The sequence below is a fragment of the Staurois parvus genome, unplaced genomic scaffold (genome assembly GCF_062004578.1).
Source record: "Staurois parvus isolate SC_StPar_1 unplaced genomic scaffold, SC_StPar_1.0 ptg000656l, whole genome shotgun sequence".
In the NCBI taxonomy this organism is placed as follows: Eukaryota; Metazoa; Chordata; class Amphibia; order Anura; family Ranidae; genus Staurois; species Staurois parvus.
In genome coordinates, this window is record NW_028318452.1 from 3,970,534 (window position 1) to 3,983,261 (window position 12,728).

Here is a 12,728-nt window from a genome sequence, read left to right on the forward strand (position 1 = left end):
AGGGTGGGGGCCCTCTGGAGGTTGAGAGCTCTCAGGGGGCCTATGGGCCACTATTGAATGTTGGGAGGCACTAAAGAAATTGGGAGGCACGGATGGAGGTTAATGGATCTGTCACTTGCTGAAGGTAGTTGATACTTGGAGAAGACTTTCAGCAGAGGTAGGGAGTCAGGCAACAGTAAAGAGCTTCAAAACATGCTTGGGACAAACATAGATCTATACTAAAAACGATAAAAAATATACAATTAGGTCCATAAATATTTGGACACATGCACAATTTTAGATTTTTTCAGGTATTTACCAAAACATATCCAAGCTATAGTTATATAATGGATATGGGCTGAAAGTGCACACGCTCAGGTGTAATGTGAGGGTATGTACATCCAAATTGGAGGAAGGGCTTATAAATTACATATATAAATGTACATACTCAATAGAGCACTTGGTCTTTTTTCTGTTGTCACTTTTTTATGCTTCCATGTTTCTATGTCTAGGAAAGGAAGTCCATGGCCCAGTGGTTGAGAACAATAATACAATATGGGAACCTTTATATATAGTGATCCACCAGTAGTTTCTTGGATTGGGTTTTATATAACGTCCAGGCTGTGGTTCCTCCTAAACTGAGCTTTTGGCAGGTGACTAGCTCCCCACATATGTTTGACTGGAGGCGAGATCTTAGCAAGGGGAATGTATGCAAATCTGTCTGTGCTGTTGGAGGCAAAACACACCTTTGGGACACTTGTATCTTGGAACTTTCATATATGCCTCGTGATGTGTTCCATAAAGGAATACTGTCTAAAGCGGGGCAGGAAATTCATGAACTGGCATACTGTAGAATATAGACTTGTATGTCTGGTCTTGTCTTCAAATGTGCTTGGACTGTTATTCTCAGATCCCTGCCAATGGATGTTAATCCCAAATTATATATTTGTTAATGGATTATATATTTGTTAATGGTATTAGGATCTAATTTACATAACATACTTTAGGTTTACTTTATGCGAAAATATAGGCTCTTTGCACACTAACTGTGTTATCTGTCGACATTTGCAAAAAAAAATAAAAAAATCTAACCTTTAAAAATAACCTATTCTATATTTAATTTGTATATATAAAATATCCTGAAAATAGGTAAACAGAAATCTTTAACTGGCACTTAATGGCTTTTAAGTGAAAGCACAGGATTTTCTGAGGGAATACTGTCAATATCTCTACTCTAGCAGAATTAATGGCCCACTCAGGATTCAAATGTTTCATAGAATCAATTTACTAGAAATGCATTAAACAACTAGAGAGCATTCCACATGCAATATGACTAGCAGATTTTCTGCCACCTTATGTGCAAAAATGTAGACATACAATCTTCGATGTACCAATGTCACAAGAAATATCTTCCATACGTAATAATTTTGACTCTTTAGTATTCAAGTTAAGTCTAGGATGTGCAAATAAAACCCTCATGTCTACTGAAAAAAAAAACCCATATATAGAGTGCTGCCTCTCATCAAATAAAGTGCAAAAAGTGCTTCAATCTCGTAAAAGCGCAAAAAGTGCCTAAATCTTGTAAAATAACTGCTAGTTCATAAATTCAATCCATAAAAACCATAAAGTGCTTATTGTACAATAATCCATTCAACAATAAAGTGCTATCATGCAACAAATCATGTGTATCAATTCATAATCAAGAAAGTGCTCTTATGCATGTCACTTCAAATAACAATAATTATTGCAATATACAAAAAAAGTGCAAAAAAAAACCCCATCATAAATATCCATAAATAAACACATAAATGTGAAAAACAATATATGAAAGAAAGTCGAACCACTGCCGCCAAACTACTGCTGTGATCTCATTAAAAAACTGCACCTCTGAGTAAAAGGTTATCAGAGGTTTAACATCCACATAATAAGATGTTAACACAGCATGGTTCTGCACAAATCCCCTGGAACAGCGATCAACAGCTTGCATGGATGGCCTTTAATACCTCAAATCCCCACTGATTTTCACCTTAAGAGGAGTGCCGACATCACTCAAAAATAAAAACAACATATACCATGGCCCAATATCTTCCACAAAGCTGGTTTATTCAACAATATGGCACTCACAAACAAAGTAGTATCAGAGCATATAATACAGCATCTGTGCTCGATGACGTCATGAAATAGGCTCCACCCTACAAGTTTCAAGGCTAACCACTTCATCAGGGAACAAGTCCCAATGTCTAAGCAATTAAATGTGTTCATGCTGTGTTTCTAGAATATTACTGCTGGTGTGTTCCTCACTCTCAAGATATATGGCATTTGAATTCCTCCATCTAAGCCTCCATTATGCATTGACATACAGGTCTGGAAATGGGTTGAAATTTCAATTAAGCAATTAACTGACTATGATTTGTGAATCGGATATCAGGATCTTAACTGGATGCCAACAAAGCCATTCTCCTCCAGTTTCCACTGCCTGCACCTTGGAAGGTCAATGGTTCTAAGGCAACCCAGGAGCAACTAAGAAACAACTTTCACACATGACTTTCAACAGGTCAGTGAACCCCCAGAAAGAAAGAAGGAATCTTTACTGGTTGATGGTAGACCAACCCAAAAAGAACTTGTCACAACCAGAATGTCTTGTGCAAAGTCCTTTTAAGGGTTCAAGGGTGCGATTGTGGACTAATAGGGTAATTTTAGTTCTGGATGCACAGAGAGTGTTGGGCCATTTGTTGCCTTCTTATACCTTACAAGGATCCCAAAAGTAAGATCGTTCTGCCTGTAAAAGGAACTGTGCATGCGATATCCAGATACTCCAGGGAAGTTCAATGCCAAAGACACCATAAAATATAAAAAAATTGTAAGGAGTAACCAATTCATCAGCAGTCTGGAACACTTTTTATTATATTAGATATCAAACACATTTCAGTCCAAAGCCTTGACATTTTGGGGTTGATTTACTGAAGAGTGCAAAATCTGGTGCAGCTGTGCATGGTAGCCAATCAGCTTTTAACTTCAGTTTGTTCAATTAAAGTGATATTAACCGCTTCCCGACTGTCCTATAGCAGAAATACTGCTACAGGGCAGCACGGGTGCGCAAAATCACGTACAGTTGTGCTCAAAAGTTTGCATATCCTGGCAGGAATTGTGAAATTTTGGCATTGATATTGAAAATATGACTGATCATGCCAAAAAATGTTCTTTTATTGAAGGATGATGATCATATGAAGCCATTTATTATCAAATAATTGTTTGGCTCCTTTTTAAATCATAATGATAACATAAATCACCCAAAAGGCCGTGATCAAAAGTTTACATACCCTGGAATGTTTGGCCTTTGTACAGACATAGAAGGTGACACACACGGGTTAAATGCCAATTAGAGGTTAATGTCCCACATCTGTGGCTTTTTAAATTGCAATTAGTGTCAGTGTATAAATAGTCAATGAGTTTGTTAGCTCTTACGTGGAAGCACTGATGACTAGGCTAGATACTGAGCCATGGGGGATCAGAAAAGAATTGTCAAAAGTCCTGCGTAACAAGGTAATGGAACTTTATAAAGAAGATGGAAAATAAGATAAAAAGATGTCCAAAGCCTTGAATATGCCAATCAGTACTGTTAAATCACCTATTAAGAAGTGGAAAGTTCTGGGATCTCTTTATACCAAGCCAAGGTCAGGAAGACCAAGAAAGATTGCAGCCATAACTGACAGAAGAATTGTCTGGGATTCAAAGAAAAACCCACTGGCAACCTCAAAAGAAATACAGGCTGCTCTGGAAAAAGACACCACTGCATCCTACGCTTTGCATTGCACTTGCTGATATAAGGCTTGGATGCAGCTACCCATTCCATGAAGCTCTCTACGCACTGTTGTTGTTCTAATCTGAAGGCCACACGAAGTTTGGAGGTCTTTAGCTATTGACTCTGCAGACAGTTTGTGACTTCTGCGCACTGTGCGCTCCAGCAAGCGCTGACCTCGCTCTGTCATTTTACGTGGCCTACCATTTTGTGGCTGAGTTGCTGTTGTTCCCAGTTGCAACCACTTTGTTATAATACCACTAACAGTTGAGCGTGGAATATTTAGTAACAAGGAAATTTCATGGATGGACTTATTGCACAGATGGCAACCTATCACAGTACCACGGTTGAATTCACTGAGCTCCTGAGAGCGACCCATTCTTTCACAAATGTTTATAGAAGCAGTCTACATGCCTAGGTACTTGATTTTATACACCTGTGGCAATGGAGGTGATTGGAACACCTGAATCCAATGATTTGGAGGGATGTCCCAATACTTGGCAATATACAGTGGACATAAAGTATACACACCCCTGTTACAATGTCAGCTTTCTGTTATGTAAAAAAAATTAGACAAAAGATTAATCATTTCAGAACTTTTGCCACCTTTAATGTGACCTATAAACTGTACAACGCAATTGAAAAAACAAACTGAAATCTTTTAGGGGGGGGGGGTAAGCATAAAAAACTAAAATAATGTGGTTGCATAAGTGTGCACACCCTCTTATAACTGGGGATGTAGTTGTGTTCAGAATTAAGCAATCACATTCAAAACCATGTTAGATAGGAGTCAGTACACACCTGCCATCATTGCTAGTGCCTCTGATTAACCCCAAATAAAGTTCAGCTGTTCTAGTAGGTCTTTCCTGACATTTTCTTAGTCGCATCTCACAGCAAAAGCCATAGTTCGCAGGTAGCTTCCAAAGAATCAGAAGGATCTCATTGTTAAAGGTATCAGTCAGGAGAAGGGTACAAAAGAATTTCCAAGGCATTAGATATACTATGGAACACAGTCATCCTCAAGTGGAGAAAATAGGACGCAACAGTGACATTACCAAGAAATGGGCGTCCCTCCAAAATTAATGAAAAGACGAGAAGAAAACTGGTCTGGGAGGCTGCCAAGAGGCCTACAGCAACATTAAAGAAGCTGCAGGATAATCTGGCAAGTACTGGCTGTGTGGTACATGTGACAATCTCCTGTATTATTCATATGTCTGGGCTATGGGGTAGAGTGGCAAGACGGAAGTCTTTTCTTGCGAATAAAAACATCCAAGCCCGGATAAATTTTACAAAACCACATCTGAAGTCTCCCAAAAGCATGTGGGAAAATGTGTTATGGTCTGATGAAACCAAGGTTGAACTTTTTGGCCATAATTCCGAAAGATATGTTTGGCACAAAAACAACACTGCACATCACCAAGAGAACACCATACCCACAGGGAAGCATGGTGGTGGCAGCATCATGTTTTGGGGCTGTTTTTCTTCAGCTGGAACTGGGGCCTTAGTCAAGGTAGAGGGAATTATGAACAGTTCCAAATACCAGTCAATATTGGCACAAAACCTTCAGGCTTCTGCTAGAAAGCTGAACATGAAGAGGAACTTCATCTTTCAGCAGGACAACGACCGAAAGCATACATCCAAATCGACAAAGGAATGGCTTCACCAGAAGATTAAAGTTTTGGAATGGCCCAGCCAGACTCCAGACTTGAATCCGATCGAAAATCTGTGGGGTGATCTGAAGAGCACTGTGCACAGGAGATGCCGTCACAATCTGACAGATTTGGAGTGACCTGACATTTTAACAGGGGTGTGTAGACTTTTCATATCCACTGTAGTGTATCACAAATCCAAAAAGTAAGGGATTACATTTTAATTTTGATATTGGGTGGAGTTATGTAAATCATTTCTTTCTGCAAGTGAAAAGTAGCAGAAATTGCATACAAAGTCAGTGACCCCTCACCCACTGGCAGATTTCAGTAAGGTCAGAACAGACGGCTGCCCAGAGCCTCAGACTGCAGGGGGCCTCGGTGTTCTTCATACTAAATTGAACCCTCACCTTGTAAAACAACCAATTCAGCTTAAAAGAGAAATGAAAAGTAAAACATTTGTGTCCAAAAAATATTTTAAATACCCCTTCTTTTAACCACTTGCCTACCAGGCACTTCTACCCCCTTCCTGCCCAGGCCAATTTTCAGCTTTCAGAGCTGTTGCATTTTGAATGACAATTGTGCGGTCATGCAACACTGTACCCATATGAAAGTTTTATAATTTTTTTTGTACAAATAGAGCTTTCTTTTGGTGGTATATAATCATCTCTGGGTGCGCTATAAACAAAAAAAGTTTCATTGTTTCTATTATAACATTTAGCAAAACAGGTAATTTTTCTCCTTCACTGATTTGCATTGATGAGGCAGCACTGATCGGCACTGATATGCAGCACTGATAAGGTGGCACAAATAGGCAGCACTGATAGGCGGCATTGATGAGCAGGCACTGATGATGCTGCACTGATGGACAGCACTGATGAGCACAGATGGGTGGCACTACTGGGCACAGATGGGTGGCACTGATGGGCAGTACTGCTGGGAACTGATCATCAGGGCACTGATCACAGCGTTCCCCTTTCTGTGACAGTGAATAGTGGATCTTCTCCCGCTGTCACTTTTTGAAAACAAAGGGGCTGTCATTCGTCATGTCATTTGTTCACAAAGTTCTGTGAATGAAAATAATTAAACTACCATCTGCCACCTTGGCAGATGTACTTGCAGTCTGAATGAGTGCGAGCGTACCCTGAAAAATGTATATATTGTCTGGAATTCTCCTGTATAATAGTACTAAACTTCCAGTTTTGTGAGTGTGCCTAGGCACTTCTGGGTCTACAGCCTCATAGTTGCGTCATCAAACCTCGACGCGTTTCGATCAATGGACCGTCATCGGGAAGTTTGTATTTCCTGATAACAGTCCATTGATCAAAACACGTCGGAGGTTTGATGACGCAACTTCCGCAATGTCTTTTCTGCCCTTTGGAATGCACTCTGGAAAGCGGCGGCCATTTTACTTCCATTCACAAACAACAAGGCTGAATACACCTAGTGCCAGGCTATGGGCACTTTTTTGTGAGTTGCCTTTTTATAGCCTGTCCAAACCATTAAAGCTTTTACGGTTTTACACTATGGGATGTCCGTTTTTGTTTTAATTTTTATGCTGATTACTTGAATTACTACCTGTGGAGGAGAGGCGGATTTTTGGTATTGATACAGCCCCTGTGAAGGAACACAGGTTACCATTAGCAACGCTGCTTAACGCTTGTGAAGGAACATTGGTTACCATTACCCCGTTGCACAATGAGAGAGTCCCAAAAGCGCATAGGACCATCCTAGAGATAGGTGGTCATGGGATGGCGGTGAGTGCACAAGTCTGAGCACAGTGGAGCACCTGTCACTTTATTATGGAGTTCACAATCAAGGATTTAGCACCCTGGCACTTTATTTCACATACAGGGACTAAGTACTATTACCAGTATAACATATGTTTATTGTTTATCACAAATCATTTACTTATTGTCACTAAGTTTATTGTTTGCATGGCCCAAGCGCGGTCTATATGGCATTTATTTAACATTTTGTGTGTATGAGCTCTCAATTAGGACTGCTGCTTAATACGGGTATTTGACATTTTATTCATAAGCGCAGCAGCATTCTCTCTTTCATTTAACTGAAACTGGCCTGGTCCTGGACAAAGCTTTAAAAAAAAAACTAGTAATTAGCGCCTCCTGGGATAACCTCCTCTCCAGGAAGGCAGATAAAGCTGCTACTTGAGATGTAAGGGTGCTTGCAGCTAGACCCATCTCCATTCCTTCATGGAGAAATTCCAGGACTGACACGACTCTGTTCACCTGGAAACGCTTCTCTGAACACCAGGAATTATACCCTCTCCATACTTTCAGATAAATTGCTCTAGTCACTTCTCTCCTGCTTGAGAGCAAGGTGGCAATAAGCTTCTCCGATAGCCCCTCTCTTCTTAGGAGTTCTTCTTCAAGAACTACGCAGTTAGGTTGAATTGCTCCACTTCTGGATGCAGCCCTGGTCCCTGGACTAGCAAATCCTTTCTGACTGGCAGTTTCCAGGGGGGTTTGGAGGATAGGTTCCGTAGCATCGTGAACCAAGGTCTTTTTGGCCAGTAGGGTGCTATCAAGATTAAGCTTGTCGTTTCCTGCTTGAACTTTCGAAGTACTAGAGGTATGAGCTGAAAGCGGGGTGTGAACGCGTTGGATAGAGGGTAATTCCAGGGATGAGCCCAGAGCCTGGTCTTCCCTGTGAAGGGAGAAAAACACTGATGCCTCTGTGTTTAGGTGGCTTGCAAATAGGTAGATTTGAGGAACACCCCAAGCTTCTGTGATCAGCTGGAACACTCCCTGATTCAATCCCCACTTGGACTCTACTACTTTTCTTCTGCTCAGGCAACCCGGGGATAGCAGCTTCCTTACTGGAAAAACTGTATCCATGCGGAAGTGCTAGCACCGAATGGACCTGTTCAGTAGCTTTAGATTCAAGATTAGACAGAACTTCCCTAAAGGCTTTTGAACCAAGAAGATGTGCGAGTAGAACCCCCGGCCTTCTTGTTCCCTTGGCACCTGAATGGAGACCTCCTGCTGCATCAGTTCCTTCAAAAGGGATGTCATTGCTGAGGCCATCTGCTGACACCTTGGGACAGCCTTTCTTACCCCCCTCCCGTAAACCAGGTTCCCTGCAGCACTTCCACCATGGCAAAGGAAACACCATAACTGAGGGCATGATGGAAGAGGCAGTCTTTTAAGCTGCAGTGTTTCCTGTGTTATGGGTGGAGCTACGCTCTCTCCAGGTGCTGTCCTGAAGAGCGAGGAGAGAAAATGAAAGCTAGAAGCAGAATGGTTGTCATATACAGCTTCTCCAAATTCTGGCTGCGCATAACCTCCAATGTGTTGTGCCATCCATCTTTATATTGGTAGTAAACTGCGTTAAAAAAAAAAAATCCCCTGCAATGTAAAGGCATAACGTGCTAGTATGAATCACATACAAAACTTACATTAAAACAAAGCCCGCCAGCGGCACGCTGTCACTGCTGAACAGGCTTCCATCTCCACCCATCTTCCTTCCGGGTTCGTGAGCTCTGACCATCTGGCTGGCTGATCCGTGATGACGTCACTCCCGTGCAGGGGCAGACTGACCATTTGGAAACTCGGGCACTGCCCGAGGGCCCGGGATCAGTAGGGTGCCCCATGAGATGCCCCTGGTACCTTTTTCATAGGCTTTTTTGAGTTTGGGCAAGGACACAGGGGCCCCATGATCCCCTATTGCCCGGGGGCCCCATGAGTTGTCAGTCCGCCCCTGCTCCTGCGCATGCACACAGGAGTCTCAGTACAGGGCACAGTGCTCTGAAGGAATGGCACAGGTATGCCATTCCTTCAGAGCGCATGCACTGGCTGGAAAAACCTGAATATCTCCTAAACGGTGCACGTTTAGGTACCAAGCGATCACCATGTATCGCGGATGGGGGAAGAGACCTGTATGTAAACAATACAGATCTCTCCCCTGTCAGCTCCTGCACACTGCTTGTATCGCTATGCATAGCAGAGCCATACACAGCAATGTGCTGACACAGTAAAGCACACACACATACACAGCACACAGTTAACCCTTTGATCACCCCAGATGTTAACCCCTTCCTGCCCAGTGTCATTAGTACAGTGTCAGTGCTTTTTATTAGCACTAATCACTGTATTGGTGTCACTGGGAATGTCACTGACAGTTAGCTCCCCCACAGTGTTAGAATGCCTGCCGCAGTCCCGCTATAAGTCGCTGATCGCCGTCATTACTAGTATAAAAAAAATAACAAATTAAAATTCCAGTATATATACCGCCATTTGTAGACGCTATAACTTTCGCGTAAACCAATTAATTTACACGTATTGGGATTTTCTTTTAGCAGAATACATTTTGGCCTAAATAATGATGAAATTTTATTTTTTTATTTTTTTTACTGGACATGTTTAATAGCAAAAAGTCAATTTTTTTTTTTTATAGTGCAAAAAATAAAAAAGCAGAGGCAATCAAATACCACTGAAAGAAAGCAATACGTGTGGGGAAAAAAAAAAGGACATAAATTCCGATTGGTGTCGGCGAGAGGAACAGTGTACCGCCGTTGGTGTCGGCGAGAGGAACAGTGTACCGCCGTTGGTGTCGGCGAGAGGAACAGTGTACCGCCGTTGGTGTCGGCGAGAGGAACAGTGTACCGCCGTTGGTGTCGGCGAGAGGAACAGTGTACCGCCGTTGGTGTCGGCGAGAGGAACAGTGTACCGCCGTTGGTGTCGGCGAGAGGAACAGTGTACCGCCGTTGGTGTCGGCGAGAGGAACAGTGTACCGCCGTTGGTGTCGGCGAGAGGAACAGTGCCCCGTCATTGGTGTCAGTGGGAGGAAAAGTGTCCTGTCATTGGTGTTAGTGGGAGGAATAGTGTCCTGTCATTGGTGTTAGTGGGAGGAATAGTGTCCTGTCATTGGTGTTAGTGGGAGGAATAGTGTCCCATCATTGGAGTCAGTGGGAAGAATAGTGTCCCACTGTTGGTGTCAGTGGGAGGAATTATGCCCCAAGGGCCAGATAAAGGCAAGCAAAGGGCCGCAGTTTGGAGATCACACCTCTAGAGTGTCTGCTTTCAGAAAATATATGTTTTGAAGGTTTTATGTAATCTTGAGGACAAAAATTATTTTTTAAAAATATCTATTAAAAAAATTAGAAAATATCTGAAGGTTAAAAGGGGAAAAATACATTTTCATACACATATGCGTCTTTACATTTTACATGCATCTATACACAAGTATTTTAAGCAAAAAAAACTTCAGCATTACATAAAATAATCATAAAAATCACTTCCCATTCCAAGCTTTTATTACAAAAAAAAAAACTTCTTCTGAAAATGCTTGTTAAACTTGTAAAAAACAAAACTGCAGTACAGGAATATATTCATTTGCCCCCTTTACTGCTAGGAATGAGATCCAATAGCTGTGAACTCTTAGAGACAGGAGGACAAGCTCAGACACAGACCTGTCAGTGCTGGGGAGAAGGTGCAGAGCCTAGTCACTGACACCATACATACACACTACTCCATAGGCAAGAATGTGACCTGTCATTGTCCCCCTGTGCAGTGCAGGTCTATAGACTCACATCCCCCTACGATCACACACCTACCACTTCTTCAGTCCAGGGACCATCAGCAGCAGGATCATATTATTTTCTCTTTCCCTCCAATCACTAGTCATAGTTTCCTCTATTGCTTCAGGTTCTTCCTTCTTCCTGGATAGCTCCCCCTACCCATGAAGCCTCGGCGGCCATCTTGGATGTGGGAACCGTACATCCATAGTGCCAATAATTCTGTGAATTCTAGTGAAAGTTTTCTTTGCATGATAGAGCTGTGTTTTCATTCTGTTTTTTTTTATATGCTATTAAAAGAGGTTATTCCTATTACTGCTGAAAGTTGATGTGAATGTGCATTGTGTAAAACACAAACAGTTGGCACTATACGGCCTCATTCGCACAGCCGTCAAAATTTTAATAATGTTATTACATGCTTTCTAGGAGAAAAGTTCCTGCACAATCATCAGTAAAATTCCTGTATATAGGTGCGTTTAAATGCATAAATTTGTTTTTATGATATTTTTTCCCCTTTGTTTAGACTTCATTTTCACGCTTACATGTGTTTATATGCGTGACCTCGTAAAACCACATGATGTAGATTTTTGGATCTAAGGATCTAAAATCTGCTCATGTTTACACACATCTGTGTGAGCGGCTCCACTGAAAACAATGCAGCAGTATTCAGATCTGTAATAAAAAAAACACTTGTATATCTGTTTTTTACGGCTGTGTGAATGAGGCTTAAACATGCCAAATAAATTAAAACGGACCTTGAAGTTGTATTGAATCCAAAAGCAAATATTCCTAGAATTGATGAAGTTTTCTTTTTTAGGCTATCATTCTTTTATTTTCAGCTGTCGAACTGGCCAGTAAGTTTGTTGTTTTTCAAAAGAACAACCTGTCCTGTAGATGTAGCAGTTAGAGGGTTGAGGCAAACCATTTACCACTGACAGGGGTGCTTACAATAGTCGCCTTTTAAGTATAATAATATGAATAAGTATACTGAACATACCAAAATATATGTATATATAAATGATAAACATAAAGCGAGGTGACTTATAAGTGAATATGCGAAAATGAAACAATCATGGTGAAGCACTCTGATCGGCGCCATAAACGCATATGAATAGTTGCACTTAAGTGCTATAATAAAAAAATTCTGGAGGAATTTGCTATCACCATTGCACTGGAGGAACAGTGCAATGGTGATAGCAAATAGTGACTGTAGTGGAATGAATACATAAATAATAAATGGAGGCAAATATAAAGTCCAATAATAAATTAATCCAAATGAAGATCGTGTCTTCCAGTGATCAGTGAATGTTGACTTCCGGGTCACAGAAAGAAGGGTAGGAAGGGGAGACGTTCGTCCGCTCTCCCTTCCACCTGCCGGCACCCACCATGGTGCTCCCCGGGCAAGATGGACAAGCGGAGCCTTGATACATGGCGGAACGTGCGCATGTGGGGAGAGCACCACTACTGGGAGCTGTGGAAGCAATCGGGCTGCAACGCAGCTGCCCGACAGCTCCACCTGTCAGGCAGGATTCTGCCCCGACAGTATTGTACACAATTCTGGCGGCCGTAGCCATCAGATTGTGCATAAAACTCCCCGGTGACAGGTCCCATCCTGGCGGCAAAAGTGTTAATTGCTTCTTTTGGTCTAAGGCAGGGTTTCTCAACAAGGGTTCCTCCACAAGTTGCTGGGGGTTCCTTGAGCAATTTCTGCCTCTCAGATATGTTGACCAGGGAGCTCCGCTGCTGGTCCTCTGAGCGACATCAGACC

The 12,728-nt window shown here is 41.9% G+C and overlaps 1 protein-coding gene across 4 annotated transcripts in view; it reads right to left on the reverse strand.

Annotated features, from left to right (window-relative positions):
- The window catches only part of POLK (DNA polymerase kappa), a 146,598-nt gene extending 135,501 nt beyond the window's left edge, over positions 1-11,097 (reverse strand). For 3 of the 4 annotated variants that reach the window (XM_089694236.1, XM_089694237.1, XM_089694234.1), the window contains exon 1: positions 10,996-11,097. The gene's annotated coding sequence lies outside the window, so the exon portion shown is untranslated. The remainder of the gene's footprint in view (positions 1-10,995) is intronic. The other variant, XM_089694235.1, reaches the window with a different exon arrangement.
- Between the last annotated feature and the right edge of the window lie 1,631 nt (positions 11,098-12,728).